Here is a 16,034-nt window from a genome sequence, read left to right as displayed (position 1 = left end):
AGGTGCCGGGTGTGGTGGGGTTGGAGGGCAGTGTGGAGCGAACAAGGGAGTCACGGAGAGAGTGGTCTCTCCGGAAAGCAGACAGGGGTGGGGATGGAAAAATGTCTTGGGTGGTGGGGTCGGATTGTAAATGGCGGAAGTGTCGGAGGATAATGCGTTGTATCCGGAGGTTGGTAGGGTGGTGTGTGAGAACGAGGGGGATCCTCTTGGGGCGGTTGTGGCGGGGGCGGGGTGTGAGGGATGTGTCGCGGGAAATGCGGGAGACGCGGTCAAGGGCGTTCTCAATCACCGTGGGGGGGAAGTTGCGGTCCTTAAAGAACTTGGACATCTGGGATGTGCGGGAGTGGAATGTCTTATCGTGGGAGCAGATGCGGCGGAGGCGGAGGAATTGGGAATAGGGGATGGAATTTTTGCAGGAGGGTGGGTGGGAGGAGGTGTATTCTAGGTAGCTGTGGGAGTCGGTGGGCTTGAAATGGACATCAGTTACAAGCTGGTTGCCTGAGATGGAGACTGAGAGGTCCAGGAAGGTGAGGGATGTGCTGGAGATGGCCCAGGTGAACTGAAGGTTGGGGTGGAAGGTGTTGGTGAAGTGGATGAACTGTTCGAGCTCCTCTGGGGAGCAAGAGGCGGCGCCGATACAGTCATCAATGTACCGGAGGAAGAGGTGGGGTTTGGGGCCTGTGTAGGTGTGGAAGATGGACTGTTCCACGTAACCTACAAAGAGGCAGGCATAGCTGGGGCCCATGCGGGTGCCCATGGCCACCCCCTTAGTCTGTAGGAAGTGGGAGGAGTCAAAAGAGAAGTTGTTGAGTGTGAGGACGAGTTCCGCTAGGCGGATGAGAGTGTCGGTGGAGGGGGCCTGGTCGGGCCTGCGGGACAGGAAGAAGCGGAGGGCCTTGAGGCCATCTCCATGCGGAATGCAGGTGTACAGGGACTGGACGTCCATGGTGAATATGAGGTGTTGGGGGCCAGGGAATTGGAAGTCCTGGAGGAGGTGGAGGGCGTGGGTGGTGTCACGGGCATAGGTGGGGAGTTCCTGGACCAAAGGGGAGAAAATGGAGTCCAGATAGGTGGAGATGAGTTCGGTGGGGCAGGAGCAGGCTGAGACGATGGGTCGACCAGGGCAGGCAGGTTTGTGGATTTTGGGAAGGAGATAGAAATGGGCCGTGCGGGGTTGGGGAACAATGAGGTTGGAGGCTGTGGGTGGGAGGTCCCCTGAGGTGATGAGGTCATGAATGGTGTTGGAGATGATGGTTTGGTGCTCGGGTGTGGGGTCATGATCGAGGAGGCGGTAGGAGGTGGTGTCGGAGAGTTGGCGTCTGGCCTCGGCGATGTAGAGGTCAGTACGCCATACTACCACTGCGCCACCCTTATCATCGCTCCGCCCACAACCTCCACAGCCTGCAACCCCAGAGGAGACAGCCACCCTGAGCCCTGCCGAATCTTCACCATCCCCCCAGACCTCCCACTGACTGAGGACGAACGGTCAGTCCTGAGCAAGGGGCTCACCTTTGTCCCCCTACAACCACACATCAACGAATACCAGTCACGGTCGGACACAGAGCAGTTTTTCCGCCGTCTTCGCCTGCATGCCTACTTCTTCAACCGGGAACCCAACCCTCCTTCCACTGACCCCTTCACCCGCTTCCAACACAAGTCCTCCTCCTGGACACCACCCCCAGGCCTCCTACCCTCCCTCGACCTCTTCATCTCCAACTGCCGTCGAGACATTAACCGCCTCAACCTCACCACCCCTCTCACCCACTCCAACCTCTCCCCCGCAGAACGGGCAGCCCTCCGCTCCCTCCGCTCCAACCCCAACCTCACCATCAAACCCGCAGACAAGGGTGGCGCAGTGGTAGTATGGCGTACTGACCTCTACATCGCCGAGGCCAGACGCCAACTCTCCGACACCACCTCCTACCGCCTCCTCGATCATGACCCCACACCCGAGCACCAAACCATCATCTCCAACACCATTCATGACCTCATCACCTCAGGGGACCTCCCACCCACAGCCTCCAACCTCATTGTTCCCCAACCCCGCACGGCCCGTTTCTATCTCCTTCCCAAAATCCACAAACCTGCCTGCCCTGGTCGACCCATCGTCTCAGCCTGCTCCTGCCCCACCGAACTCATCTCCACCTATCTGGACTCCATTTTCTCCCCTTTGGTCCAGGAACTCCCCACCTATGTCCGTGACACCACCCACGCCCTCCACCTCCTCCAGGACTTCCAATTCCCTGGCCCCCAACACCTCATATTCACCATGGACGTCCAGTCCCTGTACACCTGCATTCCGCATGGAGATGGCCTCAAGGCCCTCCGCTTCTTCCTGTCCCGCAGGCCCGACCAGGCCCCCTCCACCGACACTCTCATCCGCCTAGCGGAACTCGTCCTCACACTCAACAACTTCTCTTTTGACTCCTCCCACTTCCTACAGACTAAGGGGGTGGCCATGGGCACCCGCATGGGCCCCAGCTATGCCTGCCTCTTTGTAGGTTACGTGGAACAGTCCATCTTCCGCACCTACACAGGCCCCAAAACCCACCTCTTCCTCCGGTACATTGATGACTGTATCGGCGCCGCCTCTTGCTCCCCAGAGGAGCTCGAACAGTTCATCCACTTCACCAACACCTTCCACCCCAACCTTCAGTTCACCTGGGCCATCTCCAGCACATCCCTCACCTTCCTGGACCTCTCAGTCTCCATCTCAGGCAACCAGCTTGTAACTGATGTCCATTTCAAGCCCACCGACTCCCACAGCTACCTAGAATACACCTCCTCCCACCCACCCTCCTGCAAAAATTCCATCCCCTATTCCCAATTCCTCCGCCTCCGCCGCATCTGCTCCCACGATAAGACATTCCACTCCCGCACATCCCAGATGTCCAAGTTCTTTAAGGACCGCAACTTCCCCCCCACGGTGATTGAGAACGCCCTTGACCGCGTCTCCCGCATTTCCCGCGACACATCCCTCACACCCCGCCCCCGCCACAACCGCCCCAAGAGGATCCCCCTCGTTCTCACACACCACCCTACCAACCTCCGGATACAACGCATTATCCTCCGACACTTCCGCCATTTACAATCCGACCCCACCACCCAAGACATTTTTCCATCCCCACCCCTGTCTGCTTTCCGGAGAGACCACTCTCTCCGTGACTCCCTTGTTCGCTCCACACTGCCCTCCAACCCCACCACACCCGGCACCTTCCCCTGCAACCGCAGGAAATGCTACACTTGTCCCCACACCTCCTCCCTCACCCCCATCCCAGGCCCCAAGATGACATTCCACATTAAGCAGAGGTTCACCTGCACATCTGCCAATGTGGTATACTGCATCCACTGTACCCGGTGCGGCTTTCTCTACATTGGGGAAACCAAGCGGAGGCTTGGGGACCGCTTTGCAGAACACCTCCGCTCAGTTCGCAACAAACAACTGCACCTCCCAGTCGCAAACCATTTCCACTCCCCCTCCCATTCTCTTGATGACATGTCCATCATGGGCCTCCTGCACTGCCACAATGATGCCACCCGAAGGTTGCAGGAACAGCAACTCATATTCCGCCTGGGAACCCTGCAGCCATATGGTATCAATGTGGACTTCACCAGTTTCAAAATCTCCCCTTCCCCCACTGCATCCCTAAACCAGCCCAGTTCATCCCCTCCCCCCACTGCACCACACAACCAGCCCAGCTCTTCCCCCCCACCCACTGCATCCCAAAACCAGTCCAACCTGTCTCTGCCTCCCTAACCGGTTCTTCCTCTCACCCATCCCTTCCTCCCACCCCAAGCCGCACCCCCAGCTACCTACTAACCTCATCCCACCTCCTTGACCTGTCCGTCTTCCCTGGACTGACCTATCCCCTCCCTACCTCCCCACCCACACCTTCTCCACCTATCTTCTTTACTCTCCATCTTCGGTCCGCCTCCCCCTCTCTCCCTATTTATTCCAGTTCCCTCCCCCCATCCCCCTGTCTGATGAAGGGTCTAGGCCCGAAACGTCAGCTTTTGTGCTCCTGAGATGCTGCTTGGCCTGCTGTGTTCATCCAGCCTCACATTTTATTATCTTAGTAGCAACAAAAGGTTGTTTTTCAGAAGGAACTGAGGGATACAATAGTGTTCCTTAAAGAATATCATAAGCCTTGCCATTTTTAAAATACACAGGGCCAGGAGCTTATCTAGTATCTAACTGTTTGCTCTAGTGTTCTCTGTCTCATCAATCCTTGTGCACTTTGGTCCGGCTAAGGTGAACCGACATTAGGTAATAGAATTGCAAGCATGACAGGCCTCTTTTTGCATCATAACAATTCTGTGAAATCTGGCTTTTGGTTATTCCTCTTTATGCTTTCTCGATTATATTATTAAGAGAAGGTAAGGATGATGGTAAGATTTGGGAGGGGTATGTTGATGCTCTTGGGTATGTCAATATTAGGAAGGAAGTATGTTAGGTGTCTTGAAAAGCATTAAAGTAAATCAGGCCCTAGGGCCTGATAGAATTTTTCAAGGATACTGAAGGAGGCAAGGGAGAAGATTGCTGGGGTCTTGACAGAGATCTTTGTATCCTCTTCAGCCACAGTCAAGGTCCCTGAAGATTGGAGAATAGCCAATGTTGTTTCTTTTTTTAAGAAGAGCACTGGGGATAATCCAGGAAAGTCTTACATCAGTGAAAGGATAAATAATAGAGACGATTCTTAGGTACAGGATTTACTCGCATTTGGAAAAGAATGGACTTATTAGGGATAGTCAGCATGACTTTATGTGGGAGAGATCTTGTCTCACAAACTTGATTTGAGTTTTTCGAGGAAGTGATGAAAATGGTTGATGAAGGTAGATGTTGCAAAGCTTGGTAGAGTATTGATTGGGAGGCAGGACATTAGAATTTGGTCTTGTAAAATATTGGGGAGTCTGTAAAATTCTAGGGGGAGGAGCATTGCACGGTTCCTTTAAAAAAAGCGCTTTTTCTATATGTGAAGATAGCTTGAAAGTTTGCAAGTACAGAGAGCACCCGAATTGAAACATTTGTATTGAAAGGCCACAGCATTAGCAGGCCAAGCAGCATTTGTACCAAGAAAACAGGTTTTGGATTTAGCCAATCAATTTGAACCAGGCACTTAGATACCAAAAACCTATCAACTTGAAACTGATGGTTTTGACAAGCTAGAACTGATCTGATTGTAAGAAATTGAGATGTCATCAGGGTTATAAAAGAAGAGGGCAGTTGAAGACAAAGACAGGAGAACTAGCTCCATTTGCAACAGTTAACAGTTCTCATCTCTCAAGAGAGAATCGCTAGCTCTCACAGATGCATGCAAGTCTTAGAGCACCATCTAAATATCAAAGGTACCAACGGCACAACTAATTAGTATTCCTGACAAGAACTGACGGAGGAGGTGTTCCTGACAGAACATGCGAGAAGGCATAGAGCATTCCAGAAGACACTTAATCTGGCTGTAATTTTGACAGACTAAATTCAACTTTATTTTATTTTGCATACGTGAGACTTGTATTTACTGGAACAGCATATGATTAGAATCTTGTTTTATTCAGGAATAGTGAGTAGTTAGAATGGGTTTATTCAGTTTGTTAATAGTTTAGTTAATTTGTTCACTGTTACAGTGTGATAAATAAATTTTTACCTGTTGATTGTAAAATGAATGTTGGGGGTTTATTTTACTTAACTACTAGAAGTTGCTGAAAGGCAGGTTACATCACTTTTCAAACTCCTTTTACAGATTATAGGAGAAAAAATGCTCCTCTTTAGGTGTTTCCATTTTAGTTCACAGAGGTGGGTCAACCTCTGCTTTCTAACAGTAGACCAGTGGATGTTGTCTATTTTACTAAAGCATTTGACAAGGAACCTCATGGCAAGCTGGTCTGGAAGATTAAGTCACATGGGATCCATGGTGAGTTGATAAGTTGGGTACAAAATTGGTTTGATCAGAGAAGACAGAGTAGTTACAGAGGGTTGTTTTCTGTATGGAGGTTTGTGACCTGTGGTGTTCTACAAGGATCAGTGCCTGGACCTCTGTTGTTTGTGTAACTTGAATGAAAAAGTGCTGGTCTGATTAGTAAGTATTCAGGCAAGACAAAATTGAAGTTGTAGATAGTGAGGAAGGTTGTCAAAGGATATAGTATATAGAGTGGTTGGAATGTTAGGCCAAGAATTTGCAGATGGTAATTAATCAGGATATATATGAGGTGAGGCATTTTTGGGAGGTCAAATGCAAGAGCAAAGTACATGTAAATGGCAAGACCCTTGACACCATTGACATACAGAGGGATCTTAGCATCAGAGTACCTGAAGGTAGCAACACAAGCGGGTAAGGTGATGCAGAAGTTAAATACAGTTTTCCTTCATCAGTCGGGAGTATAAAAATTGGCAAATTCTGTTGCAGCTGTATAACTTTAGTTTTGCCACATTAGGAGTATTGTGTGCAGTTCTGTTTTTTCGCACAATAGTAAAAATATGGAAGCTTTGGGGAGGGTCAAAAATGTTGCCTGCACTTGGAGTGTATTAGCTATAAGGAGAAGTTGGAAAAACTTGGATTGTTTTCACTTGAGCATTGGAGGCTGAGGGGCGACCTGATATAAATATGTTCAATCATGAGAGGCACAGACAGGGTGGATAGTCTGAGAGTTTTTTTTCACAGATTGGAAATGACAAATACCAGGGAGAGCAGGTTTAAGGTGGGGAGGGAGGGGTTCGCAGTTTAAAGGAGATGTGAGAGGGTCGTAATGGGAACTGCAGATGCTGGAGAATCCAAGATAATGAAATGTGAGGCTGGATGAACACAGCAGGCCCAGCAGCATCACAGGATGAAGGGTCTAGGCCCGAAACGTCAGCTTTTGTGCTCCTGAGATGCTGCTGGGCCGGCTGTGTTCATCCAGCGTCACATTTTATTATCTGTGAGAGGGTGGTAAGTGTTTGGGAGGCGCTGCCAGGAGAAATTGTAGAAGCAGATACGATAGCCAAGTTTAAGAGGCGGTCAGACAGAAACATGAAGTCAGGGAGTATAGGAATACGGAGCGTGTGCAGGGAGATGGGATAAGTTTAGAGTGGCATCATGGTCAGCAGAGACATAATGGGCTGAAGGGTCTGTTGCTGCGCTATGTTCTATTAATGCCACCATACCAACTGCAGTGATCACCTTGTGGAAGGTCGCCAACCTGCAGTCGCTGCACCCAAAACCTTTCAATCTTCAATAAAAACCGCAAGAACAATCAATCAATCCCATTCCTTACCAGAGAAGGCAGAAGTAACTTTTCAAATTCTGGCGAGGCGTTAGTGGATCTGAAACGTTAGCTCTGCCCACCCCCAAATTTCAGATATAATGGGAACTGCAGATGCTGGAGAATCCAAGATAACAAAGTGTGAAGCTGGATGAACACAGCAGGCCCAGCAGCATCTCAGGAGCACAAAAGCTGACGTTTCGGGCCTAGACCCTTCATCAGAGAGCTCTCTGATGGTAATTTTTAAGCAGCGTTAAGTCCGTGATCCATTTGTGGACCGTTGACATTTCTATTTAAAAACTTCCGTTAACCCGCCTGCAGGACAATCACGAGCCTCTCACGCACACTTTGACGGATAACCAATGGCGGGAAAAGCGCAGTCACCGGAGGCTCCTCAGTTGCGGACATCAGGCAGAAAACGGGTGGCGCTCACCAGCGCCTTCGATAGCTCAGCTGGTAGAGCGGAGGACTGTAGTGGAATGTTACTTTGTCATCCTTAGGTCGCTGGTTCGATTCCGGCTCGAAGGACGTACCTTTTCTTGTTCGTTAAATAAATACTCTCTGAAGAAAATAGGGTATGTTCGGGATGAATTTAAATGCTGACAATTTTTTTAAGCGCAGGGAAATGATGGATCAGGACTGGATGATTAATGTGCGTGTGCCTGTGAGAGACCTTGCATTACGGCCCATTGGTCCTGGGCTCCACATCAGGCGGCTGGCTCCCGCTTTAAGCGTAGGAAAGAAAGGACTGAGTGGCAACAGTAGGCAGTCAGGACGGTAGTTCAATTGTTTCATTTCATTTAGCAGCTCTTAATATCATCTGTTAGGCAGGCACTAGCGCCAATAATCGTTCTTTGCCCATATTTGTTGGCCACCTTTCTGTCGGGGGATTAGCTCAAATGGTAGAGCGCTCGCTTAGCATGCGAGAGGTAGCGGGATCGATGCCCGCATCCTCCACGGCCAGTTCATTTTTCTCAAATGGGCAGACTTTTAAAGTAACGTAAAGCCATACGGCATAGAAACAGACCCATCGATCCAACTCGTCAACACTTAAAAACAGTAAATAGGATAGTGAGAAGGCATTTGGTACACCTGCCTTTATTGGTCAGTGCATTGAGTGTAGGAGTTGGGAGGTTGTGTTGCGTCTGTACAGGACATTGGGCCACTTTTGGGATACTGCGTGCTATTCTGGTCTCATTGCTACAGAAACAATGTTGTGAAACTTGAAAGGATTCAGAAAAGATTTACAAGGATGTTGCCAGGGTTGGAGGGTTTAAGTTGTAGGGAGAAACTGAATAGGCTGGGGCTGTTTTCCTGGAGCATCGGAGTCAGGGGGGTGACAAAGAGAGGTTTATAAAATCAAGAGGGGCATAAATAGACAAGGACTTTTCCCTGCGGTGGGGAGTCCAAATCAAGAGGGCTTAGGTTTAAGGTGAGGGGAAGGATTTAATAGGGATCTAGGGGACAATGTTTTCATGCAGACAGTGGTGCGTGTATGGAATGAGCTGCCAGAGGAAGTGGTGGAGGCTGATACAATAATAACATTTAAAAGGCATCTCGATGGGTATATGAATAGGAAAGATTTAGGGGAATATGGGTCTAATTCTGGAAAATGGGACTAGATTTATCTAGGATATCTGGTCGGCATCGACGAACGGGACGGAAGGATCTGTTTCCGTACTGTACATCTCTATGACCCTATGACACTCAGAGAAGTATATGTTTGGTGGGATATGGGCCAAACACAGGCAGTTTGGGATTAGTGATAATGGGAACTGCAGATGCTGGAGAATCCAAGATAACAAATTGTGAAGCTGGATGAACACAGCAGGCCAAGCAGCATCTCAGGAGCACAAAAGCTTGGGATTAGTTTTGTTTGGGAACATGGGTGGTATGTGTTGGTTAGATCGAAGGATCTGTTTCTGTGCTGGGGAAGGGTCACCAGACCAAAACGTTAACTCTGATTTCTCTTCACAGATGCTGCCAGGCCTGCTGAGCTTTGCCTGCAATTCCCGTTTTTCCCTCAGTTTCCATGCTGTATGACTGTAGGACTGTAGTCCACACCAACCACTTCCCCAAATTAAACTGGTCCCACTTTCCTGCCCATATTCCTCCAAACCTTTCCTATTCATGTACTTATCTACATGTCTTTTAAATGTTGTAGAGTATCTGAAAATAAAAATTCAGCTTCTGCTATATAATGACCACAAGAAATCCACAAGAAAAGCCTGCAACTCAAGAGCAGTTGCAAGATCCATGCTACTCTTGTTCCACGTTTTGTTAAAGTTGCTGCCCATTGCAATTTAAATCCCATTCATCTGAAAAAAGCAGGAGACAATGCTGTTAATTTCAGTGTGTATTTTTTAAGTTCATTTGTGGGACATGGGTGTTGCTGGCCAGCATTTACTACCCATCCCCAGTTGCCTTTGAGAAGGTGATGGTGAACCGCTGCAATCCAGCTCCTGTGGAAGGAATTGCAGCATTTTGACCCAGGAATAGTGAAGGAACGGCGATATATTTCCAAATCAAGATGGTGAATGGCTTGGAGGGGAACTTGAAGGGGGTTGTGTTCCCCTTTATCTGTTGCCCTTGTCCTTCTAAATGGAAGTGAATGTGGGTTTGGAAGGTGCTGTCTGAGGATCTTTGGTGATTTCTGCAGTGCATCTTGTAATTAGTACATACTGCTGCTACTGAGCGTTGGTGGTGAAGGGAGTGGATGCTTGTGGACGTGGTGCCAGTCAAGTGGGCTGCTTTGTCCTGGATGGTGTCAAGCTTCTTGAGTGTTGTTGCGGCTGCACTCATCCAGGCAAGTGGGGAGTATTCCATCACACTCCTGACTTGTGTCTTGTAGATGGTGGACAGGTTTTGAGGAGTCAGGAGGTGAGTTACTCCCCGTATTATTCCTAGCCTCTGACCTCCTCTTGTCACCACTATATTTATGTGGTGAGTCCAGTTGTGTTTTTGGTCAATGTGGGGGATTAATGATGCTAACACTATTGAATGCCAAGGGATGGTGGTTAGATTATTTCTTATTCATGACGGTCGTAGCCTGGCATTTGTGAGGCATGAATTTTACTTGCCACTTGTTAGCCCAAGCCTGGATATTGTCCAGATCTTGTTGCATTTGAACATGGACTGCTTCAGTATCTGAGGAGTCACGAATGGTGCAGAACATTCTGCAATCATCGGCAAACATCCCCACTTCCGACCGAATGATGGAGGGAGGGTCATTGATGAAGCAGCTGAAGATGGTTGGGCTGAGGACACTACCCTGAGGGATTCCTGCAGAGATGTCCTGGAGCTGAGATGATTGACCTCCCACAACCATGACCATCTTCCTATGTGTCGAGTATGACTCCAACCACCAGGCAGTTTGTCCACTGATACCCATTGATTCCTGTTTTGCTACAGCTCCTTGATGCTACACTTGGTTGAATGCAGCCTTGATATCAAGGGTTGTCACTCTCACCTCACCTCTGGAATTCAGTTCTTCTGTCCATGTTTGAACAAAGGCTGTAAAGAGGTCAGGAGCAGTGTGGCCCAAACTGGGCGTCAATGAGCAGGTGATTTCTGAGCAGGTGCTGCTTAATAACACTGTTGATGACATCTTCCATCACTTTACTGATGATTGAGAGTAGACTGATGGGGCAGTAATTGGCTGGGCTGGATTTGTCCTCCTTTTTGTATACAGGACATACTTGGGCAATTTTACGTATTGTCAGGTAGATACCAGTGTTGTAACTATACTGGAACAGAATTAGTCCCACTTGCCTGTGTTTGGCGCATATCCCCCTAACCTTTTCCTATTCATATATCTGTCCAATTGTCTTTAGAAGATGGTGGGGTAGACCCGCACTGTTGTTAGGAAGGGATTTCCAGGATTTTGACCCAGCAACACTAAAGGAACGGAGATATCTATCCAAGTCAAGATGTTGAATGGCTTGGAGGGGATCCTGCAGGCGTAGATGTTCCGATGTATCTGCTGCCCTTGTTGGTTTTGAAGATATTGACCGAGGAGTCTGGGTGAATTTCTGCCGTGCTTGTCGACAATACACACTGATGCTACTGAGTATTGCTAGTGGAGAAAGTTGGTTGCTTTGTCCTGTTTGATGTGAAGTTTCATGAGTGTTGTTGGAGCTTCAATCATCTTGGTAACTGGGGAGTATTCCGTCACATTACTGATTTGTCTGTTGTAGATGATAAGCTGTTGCAGTACCTGTCGTATGGAGGTAAACAGGATTTTACCTTAAAATATCATGTTAAAAAGCAATATATAAATTTGAACAAAAAGTTATCAAAATTCCTAATAAATTTGAACAGCCAAATTTATAGATATGTTAAAAAAAGATAAATGATATCAGAGATGTCTTTAGAAAGTCATTTATATTTAATCATTTAAGAAGTCGGATCAGTATTCACAATCATTCCCACGACCATTTTCCCACTTCAAATCATCCTTCTGTACCAGCATTCTCCTTAAATCTTCACAAATTGACATAGGCAATCCTTACCAACCGGATACACCAAAAATGTTTCAGCAAGAAAAGTTCATTACAAGTGACCAAATAGCCCGAGTTCATGGCAATATTATATATTTACTTTTGACATACTGTTAAAAGGGACTGGCTAGCTCAGTCAGCTAGATGGCTGTTGTGTCTAGTTCATCATGCGACCACCAACATGGCTTAGATTCCAGCTGTGGATGAGGTTGACTCGGGCCAGACTCTTTGCTCTGTGTCACCAAAGAAATAGAAGCTCTGAATGAAGCACCAGCTGACAAAGCCAAGGTCATGGAACTGGCAAGGAGGAACATAAAAGATTAAACAAATGGATAATAACTACAAAAAGCAAAGAGAAAACAAAAGATAACTCTCTACATATTTCTCACATGATCAATCGTACAAGTCTTCTGTAAGTTTGTTAAAGTAATTGTGTAATCTTTGCATTTAATATTACAGTTTTGAAATTTCATAGAGCGATTTTGCATTGTGTGACACATTAACTATTACTGAAATTCTCCATAAATCGATCAGTCAATAAAATTTAAATGACCATTTTGTTTAGGTTACTTTTAAATAATATCATATGAGCTTGGTTTGCATCTGGTCAGTTTGACAGGAAGTGTTGCGTAATACTCTGAACACAGATAAGTGGACCAGGTTATTTATAAAGTTTCAGTTAAGACAATAATTGGTAATTGACCCAGCTAACAAATGAATCGTGTTTTCGGTAACTATTGCTTCTTAGTTTTGATCTGTGATTTATTATTCAAGCAAAATGGCTGTAAAGTTTCTTCTGTCATTGGTCATTGACAACAACTGCTGATTGGTCCCTGGTACAGAGAGGAATGGTATCACAATGATAAAGTGACATCATTGAATAGTTTCTGCAAAATATTCTAATTAGGTGTATACAATATGAATTAAGAGGGAAATATTCACCATCCTTTTTCTCATTTACTCTGCATTTACTAGAAATGTATGTGATACAGGCAGGTAAGGAATAGAATAGCAGTAAATACATATTTTGCATTTGAACAATGTCACATAAGATAACTTGTTTCAATTTATATTAAGGAATAGCAACAGACTAGGTGAGGGTGATATGTTAATGGTAAATGAGTTACAAGGTAAAACAAAGACAAAATACTGGGCTTTGTACCCAAAAGTGTATTGCATTTACAGCAAAGTAAACAAATTGATAGAGCACATTAAAGTAAATAAATATGATCTAATAACAATTACAGATTCTGTCTCGAATATTGAGAGATACTTGGCATTCAATAAGAATAGCAAACTGGGTAAAGGTGGAAAGCTATTTAAAGATGAAATTTGTGCAATAAAATTAACATTGTTTCAGGAGGTCAGGATGTAGAATCAGTTTGGGTGGAGAGGAAAAATGGAAAGGGAAAGGAGTCACTAGTCCCTTAACAGTAACAACAATGTAGGACAAAGTGTACCAACAGAAATACTGTGTGCTGTTGAGAAAGGAACAGCAGTAATCATGGGTGACTTCAAAGTGGAAAACCGGTAGTAACTTAGATGAGAAGTTCATAAATGCTTTCAGGATAGTTTCTTAGAGGAATTGATAGTAGAGCAGGTTCTGTTAGACTTGGTGATGTTTAATATGACAGAATTTTTGAATGACCTCCGAGTAAAGGCATCCCTAGTTTTAAAGTGAGAAGATTGGGGTTAAGACTAGTATTTTAAACCTAAACAAGGGCAACTGTGTGACCTTGAAAGCTAGGAACAAAAACAAAGTTGCTGGAAAAGCTCATCAGGTCTGACAGAATCTGTGGAGGAGAAAAAAGAGTTAACGTTTCGGGTCTGGTGACCCTTCCTTAGAACTTTTCTCTTCCACAGATGCTGCCAGACCTGCTGAGTTTTCCAGCAACTTTGTTTTTGTTCCTGATTTACAACATCCACAGTTCTTTCGGTTCTTATCATGAAAGCTAGGTTAGCTGAAGTGAACTGGCATACTTGGCTAGGAGATAGCTCATCAGAAATGCTGCAGCAGACTTTTAAGGTGATCCTTCCAAATACTCAGCATAAGTATATTCTTACAATAAGGAAAAATTATTAAAGGGAGGACCTGCTTTCTAGGGTTAATTAAAGAACTTATACCAAGGATCAAACTTGGGTAAAAGAATATAACTGTACAAAGATGAATGGCAGATCAGATGATTGGGCAGACTATAAAGAATGGCAGAGATGACTGAAATGTTAAGCAGAGGAATAAAATTAGAGTATGAAGAAAAGGTTGCTTGGAATGTGAAAACAGGTAGCAAGAATTTCTACAAGCATTTAAAAGGTAAAAAAAAAACTAAAGTGGGTTTTGGTACTCCGGAGAGTGAAAACAGGAAAATAGCCATCAATAATAAGGAATTGAAATGTGAATTGAATAAATATGCTCTACTGTCTTCACTGCTGTTAGAAAATGCATTCTCCATTTCAGTAATAGCTATAAATCAAAAATGAGAAGGAAGTGAGTAATTTAGTGAAATTACAAACATAACGGAAGTAGCACTAAGCAAACTGATAGAATTGTGGGTTGACAAATCTCTGGGTTCTGTTGGGTTTCATCCTAGGGTACTAATTAGATAGAAAAACAGAAATTGCTGGAGAAACTCAGCGGGTCTAACAGCATCAGAGGAGAGAAAATAGAGTTAATATTTCAGGTCCAGTGACACTTCTTCAGAGTCATGTCAAAGGGAAATCATATTTCACCAATTTATTAAAGTTCTTTGAAGGAGTACCTTAGGCTCTGGGTAAAGGGGAGCCTGTAGATGTACTGTGCTTAGCTTTTCAGAAGGTTTTGATCAGATGCCACATCCAAGATCATTGCAGAAAATAACAACTCATAAAGACGTCCAAATAAGGGACAAAAGTAGGCCATTTGGCTCTTCATGACTGATCTGATTTAACCTCAACTCTACATGCCTGCGTATCCAAATAATCAATTTTATCCCTTTAATATTCAAGAACCTGTTCATTTCTGTCTTAAAAGTATTGATTTAAAGATTCAGAGTTGACTGCCTTTTACAGAAGGAAATTTCAAAGACTCACAACACTTGGGGCAAAAAAAATGTTTCCTCATCACTGTTTTGAAATGGGTGCTCTGTCATTTTTAAACGATGACCCCAGTTCTAGATTCCCCCACAAGATGAAGCATCCTTTCCACATCCACCTGGTCAAGTTCCCTCAGGATCTTATATGTTTCAATCAAGTCACCTCTGACTCTTCTAAAATCCAGAGGATACAAGCTGAGCTTGTCTAGCCTTTCCACGAAAGGCAATGCACTCACTCCAGGTATCAGTTTAGTAAACCTTCTCTGAACTGATTCCAACACATTACCATCCTTCTGTAAGTGCCGTGTCTAGTACTGTATAGAGTACTCCAGATGCAGTCTCACCAATGCCCTGCGCAACTGAAGCATAATCTCTCTCCTCTTGCATTCATTTACCCTCACAATAAAACCTATTAGCTTTCCTGATTACTTGCTGTATGTGCATACTAACTTTCTGTGATTCATACACGAGGACACCTAGACCTCTCTCTATTCTAGAACTCTACAATCTCTTACCATTTACACAATATGGTTTTTCTTTTATTCTTTCTGTCAAAATGGATAATTTCAAACTTTTCCTCATGGTACTTCATTTGCCAGATCTTTACCCACTCAGTGACCTTGTTTATATTCCTTTATATGCTCCTTACTTACTCTTCACACCTCACTTCCCTATCTATCTTTATGTCATCAGTAAACTTAGCGACTTCACCTTCAATCTCTTCATCCAAATCATTGATTTAAATTGCGTTTGATGCCCCAACAGCAGTCCCTGTGGCACACCTGCCAGAGTGAAAAAGGCCCACTTATTCGTCCTCTCTACTCCCTGTTGGCCAGCCAATCTTTTATCCACGCCAGTGTGTTACCCCCTACATCATGAGCTTCTATTTTCCACAATAATCTTCAAAGCGGTGCTTTATTAACTGCCTACTGTGCATCTAAATATGGTACACACATTAGTTTCCCTTTATCTGCAACATAAGTTGTTTCTTCAAAGAACTCTAATAAATTAGTTAAACATGATTTCAATTTGATTATTTTTTATTTGCTCCACCTGATTACTTTAAACATATCCATGTGCCCCTTTATACTGTCTTTAAGGAGTAACTTTTCACATAGAATGTGGTGAATTTATGGAATGAGTTGCCAGAGGAGTGGTGGAGGATGGTACCATTACAATGCCATTTAAAAGGCATCTGGATGGGTAAAAGAATAGAAAGGGTTTAGACGGA

The 16,034-nt window shown here is 45.3% G+C and overlaps 2 non-coding genes across 2 annotated transcripts; both read left to right on the top strand.

Annotated features, from left to right (window-relative positions):
- The first annotated feature begins 7,674 nt into the window (after window positions 1–7,674).
- On the top strand, window positions 7,675–7,764 carry trnay-gua (transfer RNA tyrosine (anticodon GUA)). Its single transcript is given in 2 exon segments — window positions 7,675–7,711; window positions 7,729–7,764. It is a non-coding gene; the product is annotated as a tRNA-Tyr (tRNA).
- A 356-nt stretch (window positions 7,765–8,120) lies between these two features.
- On the top strand, window positions 8,121–8,193 carry trnaa-agc (transfer RNA alanine (anticodon AGC)). Its single transcript has one exon. It is a non-coding gene; the product is annotated as a tRNA-Ala (tRNA).
- The last annotated feature ends 7,841 nt before the right edge of the window (window positions 8,194–16,034 follow it).

This window comes from Stegostoma tigrinum, chromosome 4, assembly GCF_030684315.1.
Source record: "Stegostoma tigrinum isolate sSteTig4 chromosome 4, sSteTig4.hap1, whole genome shotgun sequence".
Taxonomy (NCBI): domain Eukaryota; kingdom Metazoa; phylum Chordata; class Chondrichthyes; order Orectolobiformes; family Stegostomatidae; genus Stegostoma; species Stegostoma tigrinum.
This window is presented reverse-complemented; position numbering and strand designations above follow the sequence as displayed.